Consider the following 12208-nt stretch of genomic DNA (forward strand, 5'->3'; position numbering starts at 1 on the left):
TATGTAGTTGCAGCATAATAATGTGCTGGTTCTGAAAATTCTATTCAAAATTAGAGAAAAAGTCTAACAAAGTACAAAAGGGTAAAATAGTAGTAAATAAATGTATAGATTATTTTTTAGGACTACTTATTATTTGTTTTGCATATAGAAAAATTAAGCGACATAATACTTTGCCATTTTACAAATGCTTTATTGCCCCAAGCATAAAATATTTGGTTGCAAAACATTCCTTGATAGTTCATTCATATCACTGAAATTGTCCATTTATACCAGAACTTTTGTTATGAATTAAAGCTGTCGGATAACAATAGTCACAGCTATTAAGTTAAAGGTAACTCTTTTAAAAGTCAAGAAATGTTTATCCATAATTTTCAGAGACAAATAGCTTCACATATTCATTGCGCTTAGAGCAAACAATTCTACCATAGTTGTGCCACCTTGCTTTTTTTCTTTTCTTTAGAGAAATAAAATATGTGAAGCTGACCTAGAGCAATGTAGCAATCCTTCCAGAGTAAATTGCTCTGTAATTGAGGAGGAATGATTTCCTAGAGAGGAGCTGTCAAACAGCTGTATATAATAGGTTGTGATGATATTGCTGCCTGCCCAGCATAAGGGACACTTGGCCCTGAGGGCAATTTATCACAGAGAAGTTAGGTGAAGCCCAACAAGCCTCACTCATGAATGCATTTTGACAAGTAATGGCATGAGAAAAAAGAGAACAAAAATAAGAAACAGCTAGTACACTCCAGTTGGCTTCAGGGATAGGAGAGCAGGACATTAATTCCGAATGCTAAGATAAAGTTGACACTAAATTGAATTTATTAACTTGATCAATATAATTATCTATCCTTTCCATCTTTCCATCTTTCTTTCTTTCTTTCTTTCTTTCTTTCTTTCTTTCTTTCTTTTCTTTTCTTTTCTTTTCTTTTCTTTCTTTCTTTCTTTGTAGCTCTACTTTGTAGGATTTATTTATTAAGTTTTATTTCGTCTAGATTATTGACCTATAATAAAAGATAATTTAATTTGAGAAAAAAATAAAATGCAATGTAAATCAATGGGACGATCCCCCCTCAAAAAATCATGCATTTTAACACCTAAGTCATGTTGCTCACTCTTATTCCCTCATGTAAAAAAGAAGCACGTAAAAAAAATGCAAGTAGAAAAATAAGGACCACCTTTGGTGGGAAGGTAACAGCATTCCGTGCACCTTTGGCGTTTAGTCATGCTGGCCACATGACCACGGAGATGTCTTTGGACAGCCCTGGCTCTTCGGCTTTGAAACGGAGATAAGCACCACCCCCTAGAGTCGGGAACGACTAGCACATATGTGTGAGGGAACCTTTACCTTTTTAACGGTCACCTAATGGAGAAGAGTTGAGATCTTCAGACCTCATCAGACAAGAAGTTAATTCCTTAATTATGTGCATCCTCTAGTTTTTAGGATGGTGATTCAAATTAATCCTTAGACTGTGCTAATGTTTTCTCCCCCTAAAACCCTTTTTAGCTGTTTTTCCTATAGCATGTAGATATTAAGTTCATAGGCATCCATTCATAACCGTAGTGATGGCAGAATGATGAGACATATTGTGTGCCCTCACAATATAGTTTTTATAAATCCCCCTTAGCTTTCCCCATGAATACCTCTTATTAAGGTAGGAAACATCTGTTTAAAATAATGAGGCAAGTCTGCCTTTTTAGACTTATGAAAACAGCTTCATAATCCTTTGACACTCCAGAGGTTTTGCTAATCCTCAGTGCTGATTGGGAAGGTGCAGAGTAGAAATAGGGATGAAGAAACTATTATTGCTGAAGTGTACTGTTTTATTCACAGAAAGACAGTGATGCACACAGAAACACACATGCTAATTTCCCCCTCCCAAAGACTCTTTCATTGGAACCATTCTCTGTTACTTTTTAAATGTTGCATTCAGATATTTAAATCCCCTCATTTCCATATAGTGTGGTGATATTATTTTTTAATATTTACATATAAATATAAGCATAAATTCATATTACAATTGCATATCAATTGGAAGTATTTAAATTTATTTTTCTAATAAATCTTTGGTAGTAGTAATATTTGTTTTTGTGTAAGTTGTTTTCTTGTATCTATAGCTTTTACTATGTATCTTTTTTAGCATACAGATTGTTGTACACATTCTGTTTATCAAAACATTGTACTATAACCTTTGGAGCAATGCTCAGACTGTATTACCTTTGTGCTCCGTTTTGTATGTTAACTCAGTAAATACAACTCAAATTGATTCTTCCAGAGAAAATGTAAGCCAAATATGCTTCTCTTTAATCGGTATGTTTTGAAAGGCAGAATTGTAGCACATCTAGCTTTATAATATTTTCCAATATTTTGATTTTGAACAAATATTTGTCACATCATCAAGATTAGAGGAGGAAAAAAGCAATTCCACAACATATCTGAAGAATAGAAGTAATGCTTTCAAAACAGCTGATAGAATTCAAAAGTCTGAGTTATGGATTGAAGGAGATATCAGGTATGACAGATCTAAAATTGGTTTTTGAATCATTTTTATTTGGCCATCAATGTATGAGATTCAAGGACAGGTTATTGTCAGCTTTATACATTGAGGTGAGGTCGAAATGATTGAAATAATTTCCTTGAGTTAAGGATGAGATTTGATATTTGATATTGATACGTATAAAAAGTGATACTCTATACCAAGGGTCAGCAACCTGCAGCTCTGGAGCTGCTTGTGGCTCTTTCACTCCTCTGCTGTGGCTCCCTGTCACTCAAAATATGTGTCACAACTGTCAATGTGTGACACCCACCGGCATGCAATTTATTGAGCTTTTCAACCCCAGGTAGGCCAACCATAGATAAATCCAAGAAAAGAAAATTTTCAGAAGAAAACAGAGTGTTTAATTCAACTACATATGCTAGTTTTGTGGCCGCTCAAGAAATAGTCAGGCATGGGAAGGGTTTTGTGGCTCCCGGTGTTTTTTTTTTTTTCTGTGGGAAATGGTTCAGATGGCTCTTTGAGTGTTTAAGGTTGCAGACCCCTGCTCTATACTATACTTGCACATGGGAGAGAAAGCATATATTTATATAAAGATGAATCAAAATATTATAAAGAAATTGTGAGGCTGAAACGGCCACACAAAAAGGAATTATTGCTTGATACATTCAGGTGTTATTTTTCATCAGTAAATTAGTTCCTTTAAGAGGTATATAAAATTGTAGAATCAGTGGATCTTCATAACATCTCCAATTTCAAAAATAGATGCAATAAAAGTTAGACTGTCTTAACGAACAGGGAGTCTCTCTCTCCCCCCACCCCCCTCTCATTTAGAAATTGTCCATCTTTCTCATGGAGATACTCACAAAGGTAGACAAACAGAAACACACACACATGTACATACAAACACACACATATACAATCATATACTCTACGTACATACATACATACATACACTTGCTGCTATTCACTTATGAAATTATTTTAATATCAGGAGAATTAACTTTAACATATATGCTTTGATTTTTCCCTAACCAAAGTTTTGAATGCTGGTGTGTACACAATAAATTGCTATTGTCAGGATAGGTGCTTCAGACAAACTGAATGTTCCATAAAATACAATATTAAAAAAAATATGAAAAGAATATCAGCTAAAGAAAAAGGTCATGCAAGCTTGGATGAACAGTAAGCAATCCAGCAAAATCACAAAATATACCTGGAGAACATTATCATCTCTGTGCAATCCATGACTTATTTTCCTAAAAGAAAGAAATAATTTAAATATGGAAATATTATTCCTGTGGATATTACTGATAAACTGAGTACAGTTGTGGATCTTCTTTTCTGTTAAACATTGTCATGCCTTCTGTTGATGAAATCAATGATCAGATTTAAGGAAATGAATACCACAGTTAATGATACACCAGTGCATATTCACATACTGTTACATGAAAGTTTTATCACTGAACAGGTCTCTTTTTTTTTATGTTACAGCTTTTGGAACTCTCTTAAATTTAATATTTTTGAGGCAAATTGTGTGTGTTTGTGCACATTTGTGTGTCTGTAATTCCTGCTCAAGACATGGAAATACAAAACATCCCTGCACACACTATACAAATTGAACAAACACACAAACAAAAGTCAAACTGAATGATTCTGTAGATACTATTTTGTTTAGAAATTAACTGCAGTGAAGTGATACAGAAGAGATTTCATTTGAATGTATATAGAAAAAATAAATACCCTGTAATAGTTATGTTTCTGAGAAAAGTCTTCTGCATTGATGTTTACTATTCTGATTCTAATCTCATGAAATTTACTAATAGACCTATAACTGTAAGCCTTCTGTTCACATTTTCCTTTTCTTTTTAATTAATAGCAATTGCAATAATATGAGATGGCTTATGAATGCGAGAACTTTCCCCTTAGATTTAATTCTAAATCTTGCTACCACTGCATTAAAGTGTGTGGATTGATAGTGCTGTGTCTTCCTTTTAAAATAACCATCTGCTCAGTTTTATCAGCCTGCCGGGATATTTTTTTTCTTCCAAATTATCTGCCTGCCATGTTTTCTAAAGGCTGAGAAAGAAAATATTGTTATTTTATCAATGCAGGCTGACAAATGTTTACTTTTCTTTTTTATTATAACAACAACCAAACAGCTCTTGTTTTGCTCTCTAGCTCTTATTGAGGTTATATGATTTTAGCAACTACACTAGTAAACTCTAACCCCAGAGAGGTCATTATCTTGGTAATAAAATAGATATACATTTACAACATTTTGCAATATGTATTTTTAAAATGTTTCAAAAATTCCAGATGGTGAGTTGAACGAGATGACGCAAAAGCAATTAAGGTGCTGGTTTGTGTATTACACAAATATAGCTGATAATAACTCATTACTGGGGAAAAAATTCCCCAAAGAGAGTACACTCATGCAGATAACACTTAACCATGGGTTATTGATGCATGCTAAGTAGAAAAAATTGTAAAGCATCATACTTGCACTTTTCCCTTGTTATCCTTTTTTCTGATGCTTGTAACCAGATTTAATATAATAATAACTTTATTGTCATTGTACGTGTATACACAGTATACCCATACAACGAAATTCACTTAACACCCAAAGACAGGTCAAACACACATAACAATCCCCAAACACATTCCCACCCACCACAAATTCCCCACCCCTAAACCACCCAAACATCCACACAACAGACCAAGTAATACTGTCCAACAGCTCACTGATGAGCCCCACCACTGTTGTGTTATCCGCAAATTTAATAATTGCGTTGGGGTTATACAATGGGGTGCAATCATGTGTGTACAAGGAATAAAGGAAAGGGCTTAGCACACAACCCTGAAAGACTCCTGTGCTTAGTATCAGAGTAGAGGAATGGTGAGATCCCATCCTTACTGACTGTGGCCTATCTGTCAGAAAATCCCTTATCTACAAACAAATCCTCTGATTTATACCCAAATTGGACATTTTAAAAAACAACCCTGTTGGGTAAAATGGTGTTAAAGGCAGAGCTATAATCCACAAATAACAGCCTTGCATATGTTCCAAATGATTCAATATAATATGGACAACAAGAGACATAGCATCGTCAGTTGATCTATTACCCCTATATGCAAATTGGTATGGGTCCAAAGTAGATGGAAGACTAGCCTTAATATAGTTCAACACCAGCCTCTCAAAACATTTCATGAGAACAGATGTTAAAGCTACTGGTCTATAATAATTAAGGGATACCACTACTGTCTGCTTAGGGACTGGCACTATAATGGATGTCTTCAGGCAGGTAGGGATAGAGCACTGTGACAGGTATAGATTGAAAATATCTGTGAACACTCCAGCTAGCTCTGCACTGCAGTCCCTGACAACTTGTCCCAGAATTCCATCAGGCCCAGCTGCCTTCTGGATATTAACATTCTGGAAAGCGCATCTCACATCAGAGATCTGCAGTAGAAGTGGTTGTCTATCGATGGTAGACGTTAATGGTGTACTATCAGTGGTAAATGCTGGAAGGATGGTCGTTCCTGTGTCCACCTCAAAATGGCTGAAGAATTGATTTAGCTGCTCAGCCAAAGAATCACTATTCAGCCTTAGTAAATCCTGATTTATCTGGAAAATCCTCCATATCATTAGAATAGTATAGCAAGTACAAGAAAAGGAAGCAGGAAAGAAACAGGATTTGAGAAAGAAGATATTTTTAGATCTTTATAGCTGTATTCCCAGATTTGTAGACCATACCATAGCTCTTCAACTTCTATACAATACTTTGAGGAATGGCCAATCACTGACACAGCATATATTGAAATTGCTGTTGAAATTGCTGATATATTGCCACTTGGAGACCCAACCATGATCAGGACTCCTCATTGTAATTATTATTTATTTTGTTTAGCATATGATGAAAACATGACAAAAGAGAAGTAAACATATACACATAATCAATGTAATTATATACAAAATTACTGTGGGGTATGACAGTGGCCTCATAACTAGATGCCCAATTCAGCTATCCAGGCAATTCATCTCTGGCATTGCTTCAAGATCTTCTAGGGAACCAGAGAACACATGTGGTGCGCAATCTTGCACAATATGCTTAATAGTTTGCATATCACCACCACAATCCCAGTAAGGGGGATCTTTCCATCCCCACTGATATAGGGCAAAGCCATTTCTTCCAATATTGCACCTAAACTCCAAGCATTGTCAGGGTTAAGCTGGGTAGATGTTAACTGAATAGCTGTTTTCAATGCTTGGCTAAAGGATTTCAATACTTTAAAATAATTTCAATTATTTTGTTATAATAAGAATTAAAACAAGAACTGATGCAATCATACAATCATAAACCATCTCACCATTCAGCTTCTTCTGGACATAGGAGTAACATTGTCACAACTAACAAACTCAGACTGATCAATACTGCTGCAGATCCTTAGGCAGCATCTCTTTCACCACGATCACTGCCAACCAGCAGCATACACCTAAAAGCCCCTTCTTTATCCTGTTCGGATGGACGAAAGAGTGATTCAGAATTAATTTTTCTTTGCCAGACTCTCAGTTTGTCTGCAATCAAGTTAGAAATTATATTTGAAATGTAATATAAATTTCAAAACAAGGCAAACTCAGATATAAGAACTCCCTAAGGAGATAATTTCCAATTCCCAATTTTCACATAACCACTTGAAGAATATTTTTCTCATTCTGGAGGATCATTTATCATGTGATGTGGATTCTTGGCTCTAAGTAGCTTCAGATCAATTCAACAACATTTCTAGACCACTTACAGATCTGGGCCAGGGGTTTATCATATTCCACTTATTCAGATAATTCCTACTGGATCATAGTCAAGGTCACTGGCTTTGGTACTCTACCTGAATCTATTCTTTCTCTTGTAATGCTTCACATTTGCATTAAGCTGTTGTGTGAAATATAGCTTTATTGATGCTTGTCACCCAATGACAGAAAAGTGAACTTAATAAAAAGTGTTTGGGTGAAAGCCAAGAAGCTAAAATAAAATCCAAACAAAATAAAACTGAGTATTATATTAGACACAAAATGACCTGGAGAAGAGTCAAAATATGATGAAGATCAGCTCATCTATTTCATAGAAGTTCTCGGCTCCTGCTTTGTGTCTTCCTAGCTTCAGAAAACTGGAAAGCTCAGAGTCAAAGAATTCATTTCAACTAAATAGAAGTCTGACATTTCAGTCATGGGTACTTTGATAGCCAGAAGCAGGGGTGAAGCTACATCACCCATGTCTGCTAACTTATTTAAATATTCAAATGAAAATTGATAAGTAAGTATTGCCTCATTGTTGACATTAATACAGGCTTTAAACTTTTTAAATGAATTTTCTAAGTCTTTGAAACTTCCACATATCAGATCTGTTTGTAGGGCTTTAGATGAGTAACTTAGTTAATTCTTTAGGATCCTTAGCCAAACCAATATATTTAGTGCAAACCAAGTTCAACAAGGAAGATGGAAGTTGCACTTACCATGAAAAGTCAAGTTATTTTACAGTCACTGCACTGCCATGCAATGACAGTGGTTACATGGAATGCAGTTGTATAATTATGTGAACTATGTAACATTTACCTTTTTAAAGAACGGATGTGAATAAGCATGGAGATCTAAAAAAAAATAGAGAGAGAGTTGGTCATCATAATGCAATAGTACCTACTCATATTTTATATGTATTGTCAAAGGTGTCTAGGGAGATTTTCAATCAGCCAGGTCATGGTTGTCCCAAAGGTGCTTTTTTCAAAATGGCTTGAAGACATTTTGCATCTCATCCAAAAAGCTTCAGTTTTGACTGCCAGTTCTGACTGAAGTCAGAACTGAAGAAGCTTCTTGAATAAGAAGTAAAGTGTCTTCAAGGAAAAACAAAGTCCAGTTTCCTTTTGAAAAAAGCACCTTTGGGATTGTCAAAAGTGCAAACACTAAACTGAAACGTGGCAGTTGAAGAGCAAAACTCCAAATAAGACCTAAATAATCCTGAATAATATAATGTTACTTCTTTATTACATTGAGCAATAATTTTATGAACACAAGTAAATATTATTTTCTCAATATCCAGGTAAATCATTCTTGCTTGACAGGATTGATAGCTTCCAATCAAAACTGCTTGAATGCAGTGGCTGAAAAATTATGCAAGAAGCCCTGTTTTGTTTTATTTTTCTACATTTTCTTTTTTTAAAAAAAAATCCTTAATAACATTATACTATTGTTTATATCTGTGATTTACAAACAGGTCTATGGAATCCCAACAACTATTCATTAAAAAAAGTCATTGTGGAGTTTTAATTAATTAGCAGGAGAAAATGGGTACTTATAGTATCTAAGTATAGCAGACACAAATATGAAATAATTCAAATCTCTACCTATACAGAATTCCTTTTGAAAAAAACACATTCATATTTTGATTACAAGAATTTACTGATTCAATATTAAATCATTATATTTTATTATAACATTTACAGGCTCCAATGCAAATTATACATAACATTTGTGTATCCAAAAACTTTAAATGTTGCCTCAAGCATAGCAGGATTAAACTAAATATTGGGGGAAAAAAACATGACATGGTCTAGTGGCCATATATGCAAAATTCAACAGTAAGCTTGAGCTGGTTGGAAAAAAAAAAGGAGCAAACGTTCCCATTTACTTCTCAGTGCTGTATTAAGAAGGAAGAGAATGCTTTATCAAAGTGCTATAGAGGGTTCTTAAGCATATAATGGTGCAAGAAAAAAAAGTTTCTAAAAGAGCAGACTATCAAAGCAGTATGTGATTTGAATAAAAAAGGCCAAGCTTTTTATTTTTCTTTGACCTACCCAGTCTCCAGGTTTAGAAGCTCAATGGGTAACTCTGGCCAGCTACAATCTCTCAGTTTCTTGTGGGATATAAAATAAGTAAGAATGGTGGCGTCCGTGACAAAAAAGGTCATAAAATCAAGCAAGACTCACTTAACATCCACCTTGCTTAGCTACATAAATTCGGATCCCAATTATGGTCATAAGTCAAGAATTACTTGTGCTAATGGCAGCATTCCATTGCCTTAATTTAAAAAGAAAAGAAAAGCTTTTTGTGGCTTTGAACACATACTGTACATATACGTTCTTTTTAAAAATTCATGTTTTCTGGAAATATATGCTCTTTCTCTTGAGCTCCATGTGAACATTCTCTTTACTGAAGTAAGAATGGATTAGTGGCAATGTAAAAACACATAACGATATTAATAAATAATTTCATTGGGGAATATCCATTTTGGCACTTCTAGCGGCTTTTGTGCCTAAAACCATGAGGCAAACGAAATGAAAATGAAAGCTGCTCACTTTCTGTAATTGCTTAAGATTCTAGTTTGTGCATTAATATGTACAACTACAATTGCACATACTTACATACATATATACTGTACATACACACATGTAGCTTCATAAAAATATGGGCCAATTTTTATATTTTCATTCTTTTGTATTTCAGTTTCACTGGAAAGTTAGTACCGATTGCAAACAACATTCTATAAGCAAGATAATCACATGAAATATCAAGAATATATAATCTACATTGTTTCCTTGCTTTTTATAATGTTAGTTTTACATGAACCAATTAAACCTCAAGGGTATATTGCCTTTCAGACTTTTATCAGCAGATATCTAATTAAAAAACTATGCTGCCATTGGCTTCCACTAATCAATAAAAAAGTAAATGTTATTTAAAATATGTTCTACCTCTCAATAATGTTCTTTATGTCTTTGGACCATACAGTACTTTATAATTTCATTTTTAAAAGCTAATTATCAGCATTCATCTATTTTCCCTTTTCTTCTGCAACTATAGTTAAATGTGTTCAAAATATTTTAAATTTGTTTCTTATGACTACCTGCCAAATCTACATTGGCAATACTTCAGGGAATGAATTTGAAAATCATGAGTGGATGACATTGCCATAGTGGAATCAAATTTGGATTTGCAGCAGAGGAGGAGACCAATACTGAGCAGCCAACTCCAGTGCCTGCTTCAGAAGTACTGACAGATGTCAAGCATCCAGCTCCAGCACCACCAGACGGATTGTTGCCCAAGCAGAAAAAGAAGGTAGAGCAAAATAGCAAACAACAGAGACAGCTGCTCTCACTTTTTTAAAACAAAGGCATGAAATTACCATCCCTCTCAATGCAAGAGTTTGAAAGGCTGTAAAGAGAATAAAGCAAGGTACTTTGGGAGAGTGTTCTGTTTCTATTGACTCCCTGAAACCATTAAGATACTCCACCTCTGGTCCCTGGCCACTGAGTTTCATGACCATTTCTAAGAAAGTAAACTCTCCCACTGTTTCAAAAGGACATCTGCTTCAATTCTCTTGTCAAGCTGTAGTGACAGAAGAAGCAGAAAGAGAAAAGTGGAAGGAGGAGGAGGAGGAGGAGGAGGAGGAGGAGGAGGAGGAGGAGGAGAGGAAGAAGAAGAAGAAGAAGAAGAAGAAGAAGAAGAAGAAGAAGAAGAAGAAGAAGAAGAAGAAGAAGAAGAAGAAGAAGAAGAAGAAGAAACAACCTTAAATACCATTGCCATTCCGGTGGGCACGGAGATTCTGGCGACACTGCAGCTCCCATGGCACCCTGGCTCCTCAACTTATCTCCTGGCCACCAAGCAATGTGAAGATCCCCCTCCCGACTTGCGCCCTTGCCGCTCATCAGCTGCAGGCACCCCTTGGTGACATGTTCGTCACCATGGCAGCCTCCTCCAGACATTTAAGGCACTCAGACTGGCAGCAAACATTTCTGAATGGACTGGGCAGCGAGTGCAGCTGGGAGCTGCTGACTGAGCAGCTGTTGAGGGCGGCTGAGAGGCTGAGACACTGACAGTCACAGAGAAGTTTGAAATGGCTGTAATGATGACTAATCTGGAGAGGCTTGGAAATGGCTGGAATGCTGGCCAATCTGGACGAGTGGGAGTGTGCGGGGGTAATGCTTAATTGCAGTATCTAATGGAACAATGATTAAAGAGTGGGGAGGAGCTGGGTTAAGGGTCACCTGGGTAATAAAGCCTTATAAGGTGGTGGGGAGCACAAAGTATTAGCTCCAACAAAATCTTCTTGTATTGCTTTATGGATGTTAGTTCATGCCAGTAAAGAATTCAAACCATCATTTGTATGTGTGGCGTTTTCTTTATACACTGGAACCTGACAACCATAAGGTCACTCTGTAGGATGAAAGAATTATTTCCTCTCCTCATGGGAGAAGAAGTATGAGAGAGAAAGGGAAGAAACATGACTCCTTCAGTCTAGTAGTCTGATACCACAGATTGCTCACCTTGTAGGATCAGAGAACTGACACCAAAAAGACCTACTTCCCTGTCAGCACAATAGAAGGATAATAGGAATTCAACAAGCAGGAACTTTAAACAGGTTTTCCAGAAATGAGGCTAAGCCTGAAGCATAAACCAAGATCCAGATGGATTTTCCAACTGTAAATAGAAGAAAAGTCACTTCAGGCTACAAAATCAAAATGCCCTCTGTCAGTATGGATGCTGATTCTAGAAGCTAGGAGAAGAATGAAGAGGACATAGGTAAAAGATTGGAAAAAGTGAACACAATATTCTACATCAAAAGTATTTCTTGCAGTTCCCACTTGTTTTTCTTTGGCATCACTGATGCTTTTCTTCTTGTTTAATCTAATTCCATTGACAATGCTATGGTTTCTTTTATGATTCC

At 35.8% G+C, this 12208-nt stretch overlaps 1 long non-coding RNA gene across 1 annotated transcript; it reads right to left on the reverse strand.

Annotated features, from left to right (window-relative positions):
• Nucleotides 1–934: 934 nt before the first annotated feature.
• Nucleotides 935–11237, reverse strand: LOC117678819 (uncharacterized). The gene is made up of 4 exons (XR_004595139.3): nucleotides 11059–11237; nucleotides 8104–8138; nucleotides 6864–7071; nucleotides 935–1001 (listed from the first exon to the last, which is right to left on the reverse strand). It is a non-coding gene; the product is annotated as an uncharacterized LOC117678819 (long non-coding RNA).
• Nucleotides 11238–12208: the final 971 nt, after the last annotated feature.

This window comes from Pantherophis guttatus, chromosome 6 (assembly GCF_059756535.1).
Source record: "Pantherophis guttatus breed Tessera chromosome 6, ASM5975653v1, whole genome shotgun sequence".
NCBI lineage: Eukaryota > Metazoa > Chordata > Lepidosauria > Squamata > Colubridae > Pantherophis > Pantherophis guttatus.